Raw genomic sequence first — 17,253 nt, forward strand, 5'->3', positions numbered from 1 at the left:
TTAGGTTGTTTATTTGAGATCTTTCTTCTTTTTTAATGTAGATGTTTCTTCCCATGAAATTCCTTCTAAGTACTGCTTTTGCTGCGTCTCTAAGTTTTACATGTTTTTTTTTTTAATTTTCGTTTTTCTCAAGCTATTTCATAATGTTCTTTTCAATTTTTTTGACTCAATGATTTTTCAAGAATGTATTTAATTTCTATACATTTGTGCATTTTTCAGTTTTATTTCTGCTATTGGTTTCTAGTTTCATGCCATTGTGGTCAGAAAAGATACTTGATATAATCTTAACCCTATTAAAATAGTTAAGACTTGTTTTACAAACTAATATGTCATCTATCTTAATGAAAGATCCCTATGCTGCTATTGGGTGAAATATTCAGTATATATCTGTTATCTCCATTTGGTTTATAGTGTTATTCAAGTTCTCTGTTTCCTTACTAATCTTCTGTCTGGATGTTGTGTCTACTATTGAAAGTGGGGTGTTGGAGTCTCCTACTATTATTGTATTGCTATTTATTTCTCCCTTTAGTTCTGTTAATGTTTGCTTTATATATTTAGGTGCTCTAATGTTGGGTGCATGTATATATATAATTGTTATAATATTCCTTGTGGATTGACTCTTTTATCATTATATAATAATCTTCTTTGTCTCTTAAGAGAATGAGAATACAAGCTGAAGGCTAGGAGAAAATATTTGCAAAATACATATATCTAACAAAGGACTTGTTTGTAACACATATAAAAACTTTCAAAACTCAATAAGTAAAAAGCAATACAAACTAATAAGAAAATGGGCAAAAGATTTGAATATATAGTTTACCAGAGAAATTGTAGTACAGATAGCAATAAGCACATGAAAAAACACTCAACATTCATAGTCATTAGAAAAACGCAAACTAAAATCACAATGAGATACCACTACACACATTTTAGAATGACCAAAATTTAAAAAACTAACTTTGTGAAATATTGGTAAGGATTTGGAGGAACTAAAAACTTCCACATATTGCTCTTGAGAATTAAAGTGTACAATCACTTTGGAAAACAGTTTGGTAGTTTTTTTTTTTTTTTTTTTTTTTTGAGATAGGGGTCCCGCTATGGTACTCAAGCTGGCCTCAAACTTCTGGGCTCAAGGGGATCCTCTTCAGTACCTTGGGTAGCTGAGATTACAATAGTGCACCATTGCACCTGGCTGGTAGTTAACCATACACTTATCACATGATAGAGTCATTCAACTCCTAAATATTTATCCAAGAGAATAAAAGTATATATTCACACAAATGTCCTCCAAGTTTCCTAGCAGCTTTATTTGTGTTAGCTAAGAACTGGAAACAACACAAATGTCATCATCAGGTGACTAGATAAACTAATTATTGTATATCCATATGATAGAATTCGATTCAACAATAAAAAGAAATTAACACTAAAACTCATGTTTTAATCTCAAAACAATCTCAAAACAATGCTGAGTGAAATTATTTATAAGAAAATTGAATACATACTGTATGATTCCATTTATATTAAATTCTATGAAGTGCACACTAACCACAGTGACAAAGCAGGTAAGTGGCTGCTTGTGGGGAATGAGGTTGAGAACTAGATTACAAAGAGACACAAAGTTTTTTTGGTATGTTCATTATCTTGATCATCATGATGATTTCATTGGTTTTTATAAATGTCAGAATTAATCAAATTGTACATCTTGAATATATGAAGTTTATTGTATGCCAATTATATCTCATTAAAATTGGTAAGAAAAGATTTTTACATCAAAAAATATTTTAAAAGATGCCCTTCCAATTGGAACTTTAAAACAATCTATAGTTAAACAATTGAGTGATAATTAAGATACAAATAAGAATTAAAGGAGCTTGAAAAAAAAAGATAATTAAACCACTAAATATCCTATCTGTAAAATATATTTAAAACAGTAATCAGAGGACAATATATGGCTATAAACACTGTATCTCTAAACATGGAGGAATGAAACTAAATTCAAAAATATATAATATTCCTCTAAAAAGTACAAGAAAGAAGATATAACAACTATACATTATATGTACCTAACAACAGAGCCCCCAAATATATGAAATAACAACTGCTAAGTTGAAGGGAGAAATAGACAATTCAACAATAATACTTGGATACCTCAGTATATCATTTTAATAATGGCTAGAATAACTAGACAGGAGATGATCAACGAAACAGAAGGCTTGAACAACACTATAAAATAACTGGACCTAATAGACATCTATAAAACACTCAACTGAACAGTATATGTTCTTCTGAAATCCACATGGAACATTGTCCAGTACAGACCATAAGTTTGGCAATAAAAGAAGTCTCAGTAAGTATAAAAAATAAAATTATAAAAAGTATCTTCTTCAATCACAATGGAATAAAATTAGAAATCAATAATGAGAAGAAATTTGGAAAGTCACAAATGTGTAGAAATCAAACAAATTCTTAACCAATCCAATGGCTCAAATAATAAATCATAAGAGATACTTGAAAATTCTCTGATATAAATGAAAACAAAACCAAAGCATACCAAAATGTATGGATACAACAAAAGTAGTATTTAGATGAAAATTTTTCATTGCAAACATCCACATTAAAAAAGAATAAATATCTCAAATCAATAACCTAAGTATATAACAAACTAGAAAAATAAAAAGCTAAATTCAAAGCAAACATAATAAAGGAAATAATAAAGAGTAAAGTGTACATAAATGACATAGAGAAAAGAAAAACAATAGAGAAAATGAACAAGCACAAAAAATGGTTCTTTAAAAAAAATAAAATTAACAAAATCAAAACTTTAGACTTACCAAGAGAAAAAAGAGGACTCCAATTACTAAAATCGGTAATAAAAGAGAGGACATTACATTGATCTTACAGAAATAAATGGGGTTATAAAGAAATCATATGAGCAATTATATACCAACAAATTAGATAACCTAAATGAAATAGACAAATTCCTAGGAAGACACGAACTACCAACTGACTTATGAATACATACAAGCATAGACACATAGCTCAATGGAATCAAATTTAGGGTCCAGAAATAAACTCATATACTTATGGTTAACTGATTTTTCTCCAAGGGTCTCAAGACCATTCAGCAGAGAAAGAATTATATTTTCAGCAAATTGTGCTGGGAGACAGCTGGATAAGCACATGTAAAAGAATCAATTTGGACCTCCACTCACAACATGTACAAAAGTTAGTTAAAAATCATAAAAGACCAAACGTAAGTGCTAAAACTATAACTCTTATTAAAAACAACAAATCTTCATAATCTTGGATTTGGCAATAGAGCCTTAGATAGGATACCAAAAACACAAGCAACAAAAGGAAAAACAATAAATTGGGCTTCGTCAAAATTGAAAACTTTTGTGCGTTGAACACTATCAAGAAAGTGGAAAAACAACCAACAAACTGAGGGAAATTATTTGTTAATCATATACCGGTGACAAACTTCCTATGAACTAAATACTTCCCCCAAATTCACGAGGCAGAGCCCTTATGAATGGGATTAGTACTCTTATAAAAGAGGCCTGAGAGAACTCCCTTGTTACTTCCACCACATAACCCAAATATATACTTTAATAAAGTATATAGGACACATTGCAAGATGGCCATGTATGAACCAGGAAGTAGGCCTTCATTAGACACTGAATCTGCTGGCAGCTTGATCTTTAACTTTCCAGTCTCCAAAATTGTGAGAAATAAATTTCTGTTGTTTCTAAGCCATCCAGTCTATGACACTTTGTTACAGCATCACAAACAGACAAAGCCAGGTCTAGGACTGTGAATATATAAATAACTCTTAAAATTCAACAACAAACCAAAATCAATAACAAACCAAAAAGATACAGAAATCAATTTTTTTCAATTGTCAAAGGACTAGAACAGATATTTCTCTTAAAAGACATACCAAGAAAATATAGCCAATAAATACATAAGAGGATATTCAGAATCTTTAGTAATTAGGGAAATTAAATCAAAACCATAATGAGATAACACTTCACACCTACTAGGATAGCTATAATTTAACAATCACAGCAAAAAGAAAACAAGTGTTGACAAGGATGTGGAGAGATCAGAACCCTTATATATTGCTGGTAGAAACACAAAATGGTTCAGCCACTGTGGGAAGCATTTTGGCAGTTCCTCAAAAACCTAAATATAGGATTACCACATGACCCAGCAATTCTACTCCTAGGTACATATCCAACAGAACTGGAAACATGTCCAAACAAAAGCAGGTGTACACAATGTCCATAGCAGATTTATTTCTAACAGTCAAAAAGTAGAAACAATCCAAATGTCCATCAACTGGATACACAATATATTGTATATCCATGCAGTGGAATATAAGCCTTACCAATAATGAAGTACTGGCACAGGCTATGATACGCATGAACCTTGAAAACATTATGCTAATTGAAAGAAGCCAAACACAAAAGGTTATCTATGGTATGACTCCATTTATATGAAATGTCCAGAACAGGCAAATCCATTGAAACAGAAAGCCAATTAGAGGATGAAGGGAGGGCAGAATGGGGAGTGGTTGCTTAATGAATGTGTTAGTCTGTTCTATCACTGCTATAAAGAAACACTTGAGACTGGGTGATTTATAAAGAAAAGAAGTTTCTGCTGCACTCCAGCCTGGGTGACAGAATGAGACCTTGTTTCAAAAACAAACCAACAAAAAAAGGTTTAATTGGCTCACAGTTCCACAGGCTGTACAGGAAGCATACATAGCAGCTTCTGCTTCCGGGGGAGGCCTCAGGACACTTCCAGTCATGGTAGAAGGCAAAGGGAGAGAAAGCAGCACTTCATACGGCCAGAGCAGGAGAAAGAGAGGGAGGAGGGAGGTGCTACACACTTTTAAACAACCAGATATCAGGAAAATTCATTATTGCCATGACAGCATCAAAGAGGATGGTATTAAACCATGAGAAATCACCTCTATGATCCAATCACCTCCCACTAGACCCCACCTCCAACATTGGAGAGAATTATTTGACATGAGATTTGGGTAGGACACAGATTTAAACCATATCAGTGTGTATGGAGCTTGAGTGTGATAAAAATATTCTGGAAGAGAGTTAGTGATAATGATTGCACAATTTTATGAATGAACTGAAAGCCACTAAATTGTACACTTAATACTGTTAATTCTATGCTACATTAATTTTATATCAATTTTTTAAAAAGGCGTATGGGAGGCTCAGATATAATGGTACATTTGAACTTTTCATGACAAGGTCTTTCAAAACACTTGCCCAATAAATATAAATATATGGGCATCCTCCAGTTGGCCTTTAAGGCATTCTCTTCTCATTGGCCGAGAGCGTTCTCATCTGCTCAGCAACTTTCTCCCGTTGGCCGGACCCTTGATGCTGAGGCTTTGAAGCAGAGCCTGGGTTTTCCAGGCAGTGCAGATAAGCCGGTTTTAGCAAACCCTCCAGTTAGGACTCTGGGTCCCCAGGAGCCGACTGAGTCTGTTCAAGCATTTCTCTCTAGTGCCAGGCCTTTGGTTGGTGGGAAAAGGTCAGAGGATGGCACTGGGGCCTCTATTTGCAGTCTTACTCCTAACTCTTGGGAGGCCTCAAAACAAGTGCCTTCTGGGTGGTACTTTCCAATGGGGTAAAATAAAAAGACTCCAGGGTCACAGGCACCCAGGGTTCAATAACCTGGTAAACAGAGAGCAGGAGACAGTACCAGCATAGCCCAAACTCTGTCGGGCCTGTCCCCCTCAGAAGCCAGGACATGGCCAACCTAAATTCTGGAAGGCCTCGTCTCCCATAGTCCCAACAGGCAGTGCTCATCATCAACGACTTTCCACCAAGCCCGCCCTCTGCATACTGCATGGACTCCAGGAGTTCCCTGCCCCTACCCCTGCCCAGGAAGGCTGGTCTGGGACCAATCAGAGGCTGTGGAACTTTCTGGAAAGCCCAAGGCTCCTCCCTGGGTGGGGCAGAGCCTCTGATTGGAGGAGGCCTGCCGGGAAGGTGGGGTAATGGGCGTGGCTAACGGTATAACTGCCCGAGCAGACGACAGTTGGCAGTTATTTCACGGCCTTTATCTGTTCCTGCACGATGCCTGTAGCCTGACTTCCTCCTTGACAGGCTGATTTAGGGGTGCTCCCCAAGAAGATCAGAACTGCTGAAAGAATGAAGAAGAACCTCCTTGGCCCAGGATGTGGATAGAGAACAGAGCGCACTTTCACTTACCTGGCAAGGTGGTTTTGGAAGTTTCCACGGAAGCCTGCCCCGGGCCGCTGCTGCCCGTCCTCGCCTAGGTGTGGAGCTTCCCAACCGGCTGGGGAGGGAATGTCCTGCGGGAGCCGCCGAAGACCCTCGTGAGCCTCTTCCCTGGCTTGGCTGCAGCTGCAGTCTGGTACTTGCCCATTCTGCTCTTCTTCACCTCCGTATTTTCTCTCTCATGGAAGAAGAATTCCATTCTCCCATCCCAGGAAGGAGAGTGCCCTGCGTGCCATGAAAGAGCCCAGGACCCGCAGGACAAGTGCGTCACTGACAGACCTGCCTTCGCCAGCGCCAGCCCATCTATGAAACCTCCAGCATTTGTGCCCCAGACTGGCCCCTCCCAGGCCTGACTCTTTCTGTGTGGGTATTTTCCTCCTGGGCTTGCTGCCGCCTCGCTCCCATTTCTCCCTTCCCTCCCTATGGTGACTGGTGAAGGGTTGGGGCGGGTGGAACCCAGATCTGGGGTCAGAAGGTCCCCTTGCCAAGTCCCAAGTTTTCCATCTAAGCCTTGTGCTCATGGGAAAGACACCTTACCCTTTGTGGCATGTCCGCTCAACTGGAAAGTGACACAATCAATGCCCTAATCCAGAATTCTTGTGAGAATGGGAGTAATTATGTAAATATCTTTTGAAAACAGATGTGCTGCCAATTACATTTTGTGATTTTAACTTTGTCTTGTTTCTCTGCTGTGTTTTGTCTTCGTATGTATCAAGTTTCTTCTGATTTTTTTTTTTCTTTTATAGGAACGGTCACTGCCCAGGATCAAGCTACAATGAAGAGGAGGGAGGCAGTCTGCACGCACCGCCATTTTCTAGGACCTGGAAAGCGCCTCCCGCTCCCCCCGCCCTTAGGAAGATCCATCCCTGTGGAACCTTACCCAGGCTTACCAGCCTTTGCTGAGCTTGATCTATTTGGACTAGTATCAGTCAGTAGGACTTGAGACGTTGGTTCTCTACACTTGCACCCTCCTTGTCCCCATCAAAATATCCAGTACTCTACCTCCAGGGAGTAGACTTGACCCTCAAATAGCAAGTTCAGCCTTCCCAGGTCTAGGTTCCCTGGGGGTTTAAGATTCGTGTGGTTCCTTAGTATAGGGCTAGCTGTGAGATGGAATCCCACTATGAGCTTTAGAATCAGTCAAGAAGAACTGGGCCCCTTCCCTTCATCCCTCCTCTTTTCCCTTTTTGTCCCAGAGCTCAGCTCTGACTCAAAGTTTTTCCATTTACCATCAACATGGAAACTTGGCTCCCCACATGGGTATATTATCCCCCTTTTGTACATGGTCTTGTTGATCAAAACTCCCTTTCTGTGAAAGAGGCCTGTGGGGCTCAAGAAGCCTGGTCAACCAGCCAGGCTAGTCCCACATACCTCAGAACCAGTTTAATAAAGGCTCTATGTCATTCTTTTTTGTTTGGGCTGAATGGTGTGCTGATTCAGAAGACTTTGATATTTTATTCTTTTCCCCAAACCAGCTCAATTGGTGTTTGTGCTAGAGGGAGATGGACAATGGGGAGGGCTGTTATAAGGGATGTCCTTGGCCCTCCCACCTCCCCCTTTGAAGGATGCCCTCATTGTCTTAGGCAGGGACCTGATACCGGTTGGTTTAGTGGATACCTGGCAGTTTACTCTGAGCATTTACCTTGTATTAGGGCAAGAACTAAAGGAACAAATACATCCACCTGAATGTCAGGTCAAATGGGAGGATGTGGATGGGAGTAAATAGTGATTAGTATTGAGGTCCTGGAATTTTACTGGTTACTATTTTTATAACTTTGGTCTTCCAGTCCTTGAATGAAGGTAAATGGAGACTTATTAGGGAACAAATTACTAGTGGCAGGGTGGTGGTGTCCTGGTATCCTGCTTAGAATGTGAAGAGAGTGCCCCATCATTGGCATATGCTGTGCGTCTGGCAGGTGGTAGCCAACTGTCCTGGACTGCACAACTGGTAGTGAAATTCATAGCAGAACGCAACGTTCATTTACTGGGGCCTCACAGTTGGCCAGTGTCCCTGTGGCCTTTCCCCTTTTTCCTTCCACTCTGTGTCATGGAGACCCGACTTGATTTGGCAAGAGAACAGCGTACACCTATGATTTCCCGAATATTTCCCAGCAAGGACCCTGGTTGGCTGTGTTTCTACTTCAGTAGTGACCACAGCAGATACTGGCAGTTTTCTGTTATGGCTGTGGGGTCTTTTAAGGAGCAGGAACGGTGGAATATGTACAAACCTGGAGCCACAATCAAGTACTGAGCTCCTTGAAGCACAAGGCATGAGAATATCATGTTTTCTCTTCCTTAGAGGATTTATGAATTAAAACTAAGGAATAATTTGTAATCAGAATAACACCACCTGGCAGGGATATTGATGAGCTGAGGAAGGCTTATTTGGAGATTTCTGGTATTTTCCAGCTCTGAGACTCCAGACCTAATATCCGTGTAATGGCCATTAATTAATGTCTTGTAATTTTAACAGTTTTATCGGTGATCCATTACATTAATCATCATGAGTTGGTGACTTCTCAAATCCTACAGGTTATTTGTTATTTGTATAACTGTATAGGGCTATTTAATTTACAAACACAATACTCTTTTGAGGTAGATACCAGAACCATTTTACATTTGAGGATATTGAAACCAGGAAAAATACTCAGCTCTTGAAGGAATGGACATGGGGTGCCCTTGCCTTCCTTGGGGAGAGAGCCACCTATTCTGTGCAGTTGTAGTTAGGGCCTGCCACCTTACTCCTCCTCTCTCCATCCAACCGCTACATTTTAGAAAAGGCAGCAGTAATCTGGGAATTATTTAGTGCTTAGTTTGAGATGACAAATTTTAAGGACCTTAAGAGCAACCTTTTATTTCTTACCATATGAGGCACTAGGACAGGCACAGAGAATATTATTTGCCCAGTGCATATCTTCATGGCTTCCACTTTTTAATCTTAGGCTCACTTTTTTAACCTCATTGCTCACATGTTACGATTCCTTCCAGAAAATTCACTGAAATTCTAATGCCCCTTGCTGTTCCTTAGGTAACTTAGGAGTAACTCTAGTTATTAAGCAGTTATCCAGCTCTTCCCCTAACTAGTTGTATGACTTTCAGCAGGCTGCTTAATTTCTGCATGTCTCAGTTTTCTCAGCTGTAAAATGAATGATCCAACCCCTATGTCAGAAGGATGGGTGAGGCTCATGAGGAATAACACACATGAGAAACATGGGATGCTTACCCCAGTGTTTGGTAAATAACATGAGTTTCCTTTTCCCTGTTTGAATAGTCCTTTCTATTCCGCTGAGAACTTTCCTGTTCATGCTGCATCACAACCAAAAGGGGAAAGAATCCTGAGTCCTGTGCTCATTATTTCTCCCTTCTCTAGCTGGTTCAAGGCCAATCTAGATACCATGGTGTTTTCTGAAAGAGTCCCACCCTTCTGTACAACACCCTTCCTCCCAAGGAGACTTGATATGACTGGTTAACAATACGATTAACACTCTGGAACAATCTAGAAGGGCTGGGGCTCATTACCCTCAGCCATTCTCCACCCATTTAGTCTCCAAGCCATTCCCTGGAAGAGACAAGTGGATCTAATGAGTGGGACTGTGCCATGAGACCTCCAGTATTCATGGAGAAGCCAATCCTTTCTTCCTTCACCAGGCCTCAAGATTTCCCAGTGTGCCTCTATTCTTACATGAGGGATGGAAGTCTTTGCCTTCATACAGGAAGGAACTGGAGCCTCAAAGCAGACAGGACAAATACAAATCTTGAAAATGACCATGACTCCTAGTTGGTCCCTACTTGCCTCCTGTTTCACTAGGTAGAGGGTCACTCCAGGTAGAGCCCTACCCAGCATGCTGCTCCTTCCCCCACCTTTAGATGTGGACAGTGGGTAGGCGGGCCCATAGCCTGGACCTGGACAGCTGTGTCCCTGCAACCAGACTCTTCTGATTCTGCCACGCCCCACTCTTTCCTACTTATCCTTTCCTAGATCCCTCTTACTCCATCTTTCCTGCTCAGGTCACAATGGACAATAATCTCTGATGCCTGTCCCAGCTAGATTGGCACTGGAGAGCTGAGAGAGCCTCCTGTCCATGGAGAATTCTGGCAGAGCTCCTCTCTTCAGCCGCCTCTCAACTCTCCATGGTCTGGTGCCCTTTGTCTACCTTTCCCAGGCCTGACTCTCCTCCCACTTGCATGGACATTGTCTTTCCTAGCTCTGGGCTGCCTTCTCAGCCTCATGTTTTGCCCTCTTTCCTGCTGTGTCAGCCAGCCATCACTGTAATGCCTGAGTGCGGGGATGTGGTGTGAAGGGAACTTCAGTTCTGGGGTCAGAAGATTTAAAGTTTGAGACCTACTTCTGTCCCACAAGCTCTATAAAAACTAAGCCAAATAAATGACTTTGATACTCAGTTTGGAAACATTTGTAACATGAAGAAATCAGGCTTTTGATAAAGAATGGAAGAAACGATCATCCATGCTAAAGAAATGTTTGGAATGTTGAGATGCTGTAGAATCTTTTTGACTGTGCTGCTGACTTTGTATACCTCTACATATAAATGTCTCCAGTTTTGTTTCTTTTCTACCATTCTGCAGACAAAGCTGAATGCAGGCAGCTGTTCACCCCTGGAGTCAGGCACTCTTAATCTGAGCCCCTTCATCTTTGGTTTGGGGTAGAAAGCACAGGTGGCACCCTTTCTCTAGTTTTCTCATGTCTGGCAAAAACTCTCATTTTCTGTAACCTAAGAAAGGATGGAAGACCTTGAGCCTCAAGAAAAAAGCCCCAAGACAGTTCCATGCCTCTGCTTCCCTCGCAAATCGAAGCTGAGCTAGCCCAGAGCAGTTTGCATGATTCCTTAGAAGAAGGAGCCTCACCAGGACTCTTAAAAGCATGGAGACCAATGAAGGATTGGGCTTCTGCACTTTTTCACTGTTGAGGTCCTCCCTGCCTGCTTCCAGACCTCTGGAGTGACCCACAGTCTTCTCTCTTTACCTTAAACACAGAAGCCAACCTCTTCATGTATGTGAGTCACCCCATCTGCAATTATATGTCCTGGCACACCCCAGCTCTCCCCAAACAAACTGTGAAGCATCAGCCCTACCCAAGGAACATGTCCAGCCATGCACACTTCAACCAACCCTCTCTGACCTTAGGATGAAACCATTTCTCTAACATTTTTTTTTTCACTCACATTAGGATCAGTGCGTTGATTCAGAAGATCAAATTGGGAACGAATTTTAATCTCCCTACCTCAAGCAAATGGATGGCCTTTGGACTAGAGGGGGCCCAGGTATTAAAGGGAGGCAGAAAGGGCTGGTCAATGGGCTACCATCCCCCCACCCCTTGGGAAGAGCTCACCTCCCTTCTCAAGTGGAGAGCCTCTGGCCCACTCTCAGCCCTCTGATCAGAGTCAGGCTCTCACTGAGTGATTTTCCTGGCACCTGGCAGTCTTCCCATCCTAGAAGGGAACAGTGGGAGGTTTTTGGTGGCAGCATTTGTGTCATTCCAGAGTACTGAATGTTAGATTTTGGCTGTTGGGCCAATCCTGGAACAAAGATGAAGGGTGAGAAGGATTAGGGAACCAATCAGTGAGGGGCAGGATGGCTATCCTCAGCCCAGAAGTGAAGTCTAGAATTTTCCAGGTGCTTCCACCTATTATGGAGACTGTTGTGTACGTCAGAACATTCAGGGCATCAGGGGCTACAGAGGTTACCATGTACTCTCTGCCCCTTCCCTGCCTCCTTTCTTTGCTCTAAATCATGGAGACCAGTACTGATTTGGCAAGGGAATATCGAACCTCTTGAGATTTTCCCAGCTGGGACCCCGGCTCTGTACCTGTTTTTTTAACACTGTTTTGACCATAGCAGTCTTTGGGAGTTGCTTGATGTCTGGGCTCTGGATTTCCCATGAAGTCAAGAATGATGGATTCACAAGGGCCCACCAGGAATATGGAGCCATGGTCCCATTAGAGTATAGAGAGCTACTCCCTGCCTTGGGTAAATCCTGAAATTCATCATGCATAATTTTGCTTGTAATAAGATTAATAAGAGCTTGAATAGATATTGAACAGGGGATCCTAATACCCACTGAGGGAGGCTGGAGTAGACGACCTCTGATAGCTTTTGCCAGCTTTGAGAGTCTATGAGCTTAACATATGTAATATTATCATGAATATGCTATAATTTATATTAATTTAAATGATGCATATCATTAATACGAATGACTATTATGCTGCCTTTTCCAATCCAATATGTGATCTGTATAACTACATAGTACTACAGAAGCATACTTACTGAAGTCGATACTTACCATTGATATCTTACCAAAAAGGAAACTGTGGCCAAGAAACAGGCTCTCAACCCAGATCCCCTAAACTAAACAGCCCCTTTCCCTCAAGAGCAACTGCACCTGCCTTGGGTTACTCAGGACCTTCTAGTTCTCTGCAACTACCCTTCTTCCAGGCCTGCTTTGTTCCCTCCACCACGCCCCCTCTCAAGCTCCTAGGACAGCCAGAGATGCTTCCTTCAACCCCTGCTTGTCCAGGCACAGGACCCGAGTCCTTAATGTGCCCCTGTTAGATCCAAAGCCAGTCACTTTTCCATACCAGGTCTTAATTTCCTCTTCTGTAAAGTGACTCAAGATTTTGGAACTTAAAATCTGGTGCATTCTTCCAAGCACAGGGCCATCTTATGTTGCATGGCCTTTGGCCAATCTATCTGTTCATCTTTTCTTGGATAGTAGTTTTGCCAGATTTATAAGTTATCTTGAAATTAGTGAAAACAGACCAATCTTTGATAACCAGAGATCTAAAGCATCAGTTTATGTCCCTGTCCTTCAGGGTAATGTGTAAGGCCCTCAAAGGCATGCATAGTGTCTTTTACTTTGACTTTTATCTCTCTTGATACCATGCACAGTGCTAGGCACACAACAGGTCAGCAAGAGCATGCTGAATGAGCACAAACGGATTTTGCCATCCGACAGAGGGCACAGATGTAGGGCCCTGAGGTTTTACTTCACAGCAAAGTGGAAACAATGTCAGATAGGTCAGCTAACAGAGGTCTCCATGGTTTGGAAAACAGGATATCTTGGATGTAGCCTAGGAGATTCAAGGGAAAGAAAACTCATCCTTGCAAAGTATATGAATGTTAATGCTGCTGTGGGGTGTGCTAGGGAGCACCGCTGAACACATGTTACAGAGGAGGTGCAGGAGAAGAGGGGGTGTGCTCATCACCAACTAACCAGATGGATAGCCTGGACGGATGGGCTGGGGCTGTGGGAGGTTGGTCAGTGGGCTGACTGACTGTGGGCCAGATGGGTTTGGGGATCCCATGGAGATGGGTGAAATTCCAGTTCCACTGTCTCAGCAGTAGGAAACCGAGCGTGTGACTGTTGACGTCTTGGAAAGGACTAGATCATGAGATCTTCCTTGCTCCAATCCCAGACAGATTCCAGCATGAGATGGTAGAGGAGAATTCTGGCTCCAATCGCCAGGAGCACATTCAGCTGTTGGCTAAAGGGACCAGAAGATCAATTATCCCAACAATAGCAGGAAAATAACCAAGGAAGAGCCTGTAATCTGGGCCTACTTCCTCAGAATAGGTGAGCAAAAGAAAGATGCCACACGTTATACAAAATGAGAACATGGGGAAAGATCACTGAACCTGTCAGAAGTTCCTAAATGGCTATGATAGGGGTCGCAGGATAGCCTTAAAGGTAAAAGCTAGCTCCTCTCTTTGGTCTGGGGAAAACATGCCAGTTTCCCTCCAATACAAGCTTTGGGGAAGGGAAACCATGAGCCTTGTAAACACTGACTGACTGTGAGGTACAGAACCTTAACTGAGATGATGGAAGCTACAACCTTTGGTTTAAGGGCTGAAAGCACAAATAGATATTTTTAAACTGTGAAAGTGACAGTGTTCCTTTTAGATATTGGGGGAGTAACCTGGATGGGCCTGATTCTATTATGCAAAGGTGGAAACCTCAGGTATTTACCTGTGAGAAGCCTTCTTGTCACAACAAATGTTTCTTACTGCCAACTGCGTCACATGGAAAGGCTGGTTTTGATACTCTAGGTGGAATCTTTAAAACTGTGCATTCAGATTTTGAGTGCTGCCTGCCAATAGTCTCTTCTTTTGAATAAGTATGTCTATTTTTCTGGCACCAGTTTGCAGAAATCCCAATGGTTGCAAGAACAGAGGAAGCCCCACCCAGCTTGCTGAAGCCCTGAGACCTTCACTGCAGGCACATTGAGAACAGAAGACACAGAAGTACTCAGGCTGTACTTACGAAAAATCAAGACTCACAGACTTTTAAAGAAAAGTTACTTTGCCTTTGAGAAGGGGGAAATCTGAGACAGTGACTGTTGCCTAACCTGGCTGACAATTATATCCCTTAACAAAAAAGTGTTCCTAAGGTCTTTTGGAATTTCAACACTGTAACGATGAAAAAATAAAAAATTCTCTTGAGGGAAACCTGAGGGATATGTCATTATCAAGAACGTGGGGAAAGGGCTCGAACTGTTTTTCCAGAAAGCCTAATAATCAACTAGGCAAATACTGTATCAGCTATCTCACTTCTGCAAAAGATCGAAGAGCTGGAGGCTTCTGTATATCAGGAAAGAGGATCTGGGTAGGTATCATCCCTGATAGGGACAGAGTATTAAAATAGAAAGAGGCAAGAAGATGGGTTTTGCCTCTGAAGCAAGCTGATGTCAGGCTTTTTATCTTAGGGGGAAGAAGTTATAGGCTCCTGGGGCAGAGGAGCCCAGACAAGACTGGAGATGGAAGGTTCATTCAACAAGTGACCTCCTAGAGGTCACCAAGAGGGGAGAAGGGGTGGCCACAGGGTGGGGTGGGGAGTGCAGTCTGAATCCTGAGGAATTTTCCTGGCTGGGGGAGGGAACGTGTTTTAAGGCAAGGAGGGCCAGAAAGGCCGGTGTATGGTCAGAAGGAACCGATTCACCAAGGTGCTCTTGCCTGGAGTTAACATTCTGAGGATTCTAGCAGATCTTAGGCTAATCAAGGGTTTCCCGATTAGGCTACAAACGTGAATCATTCAGTCAATATAAAATACAATCTATTAACAGGTTGATGGGAAGAAGAAAGGATAGGGGAGGCAGTGTAATGTCATGGGAAGAACTAAGGCTTTGCAGCCAGACTTAACTGTGTGACCTTGGGCAAGTTACTTAACCCCTCTGAGCTTCCGTCCCTTCATTTATAATATGGGCATAATACTATCTACCTAAAAAGGCTTTAGTGATGATTCAGTGAGAAACATATGTGAAGCAACAAGCACAGTATCTGGAAGCTGTAGGTACTCAACAAATGTCAGTTTCCTTCCTCTTCTAAGCTGTGCTTTCAAGTCAATTGTATGTCTAGAGTCACACTGTCCAGTACAGTGGCCAGTACTAGCCACATATGGCTCTCAGGTACTTTAAAGAGGGCTAGTCTGAATTCATATGTGCCATACATGTAAAATACTTTAAAGAGGGCTCATCTGAATTGATATATGCCATACATGTAAAATACAAACCAGATTTCTAAAACTTTGTACCAAAAAATACTATAAAATAACTTACTAATAATTTGAGTGATTACATGTTACAATAATATTTTGGATATATTGAGTTAAAATATAAGATTAAAATTAATCCCACCTGTTTCTTTATGTTTGATTCAACATGGCTACTAGAAAATTTAAAATTACAGTGTGGCTCACATTTTATTCTATTGGACATTACTGATCTAGATACTAGAAAAGACAAGGTTGGGAAGCTGTGTTCCAGAAGCACGTTTGTTTCTATATCTTGGGTTTGGGTTTTGGTTTTGGTTTGTTCTCCCACGGTTTCCCAGTAAAAGACCCTTTTGAAAAAAATACTATCCAGGGCTCAACCAAAATGGGTAGAAGATACCCACATGCCCCTAGTTGTCAGGCGCTGTGGTGACCACAGTCCAGGAAAAAGTAGGTAGGGCTGGCATATCAGAGAATGGAGATGTCAGGTAGGACAGTCGGGACAGCTGGGGATGGACTGTTCTTTTCTTAGCCTGAAGCTTCACTTCAGATTTCTCTACCTTTCTTTACCCTGGGAGGATGATCCCATTCTCTATTATTTCAGAAGATTCCCCCACCGTATACACAAACTTGGCAAGAAGCAGGCTCCCACCAGGCAGTAACAAACACAGGTGCAAGAGAAAATGCCACTTCAAAGCCATCTTTAGAAAACCCCAGAGTTTCCAGAGAAATGAACAGCAGACATTCACAGACATAAGAATTTTTTTTTCTCCCGCCCAAGGAGTGTGGTTAGTGGTTGTTTTTAAAACTGTACATTTTACTGTACATTTTTTTTAGCAAAGGAGAAGATTGGCATTTATATTCTGACCACAGGGATGCTGCTTTCCAAAACTCCAAGTCAGAAACATGACAAACACAAGAGCAAGTACATATCATGTCACGACAGAACTCGGAGCCGCTGATGAGAATAGACAGTGAGTTGGTTCCTTCCACTGTTCACCACCTTCCCTCTGTGTGTCTGAATCCAAAGGCAAAAAAGAAAGCTGGTATTTGAGACCACTTCCACAATGGCTATAGTTTGAAAGGATGAATGAGAAAGATGAGGAGGGATAAAAGAGAAGAGGAAAAAACAGGAAGGGAAAAGAGAAAGGGTGGAAGAGACTTCCTTTCAAGTTACTCAATTCTGTGGGTGCTTCTGTGACCATAGAAGGGATGTGCTCCAGCCCTGGGACTGGCCTGGAAAATTGTTATAACTTGAGGTCTCAGGAGGAACTGGCCTGGTCTGTTAATGACCTTGTCAGGACCAGAAAGGGACTGGGAAAGGCAGAGAGTAACAGGAAAAAAAAAAAAAAAGAAGAAGAAGAAGAAGAAGAAGAAGAAGAAGAATGAAGAGAAGAGAGGGGAGGGAGAAGTGAGGAAGGAGGAAGGCCTGGGATTTGGAGACTCTGGAACTAGAGCCAAAGGTAATTCTGCATAGAC

General features: G+C 41.6%; 1 long non-coding RNA gene across 1 annotated transcript; it reads left to right on the plus strand.

The window, feature by feature from the left end:
• The first annotated feature begins 6,077 nt into the window (after positions 1 to 6,077).
• On the plus strand, positions 6,078 to 7,695 carry LOC103883661. Its single transcript, XR_001901750.2, has 2 exons — positions 6,078 to 6,638; positions 7,022 to 7,695. It is a non-coding gene; the product is annotated as an uncharacterized LOC103883661 (long non-coding RNA).
• The last annotated feature ends 9,558 nt before the right edge of the window (positions 7,696 to 17,253 follow it).

Source organism: Papio anubis, chromosome 6 (genome assembly GCF_008728515.1).
Source record: "Papio anubis isolate 15944 chromosome 6, Panubis1.0, whole genome shotgun sequence".
NCBI classification, from domain to species: domain Eukaryota; kingdom Metazoa; phylum Chordata; class Mammalia; order Primates; family Cercopithecidae; genus Papio; species Papio anubis.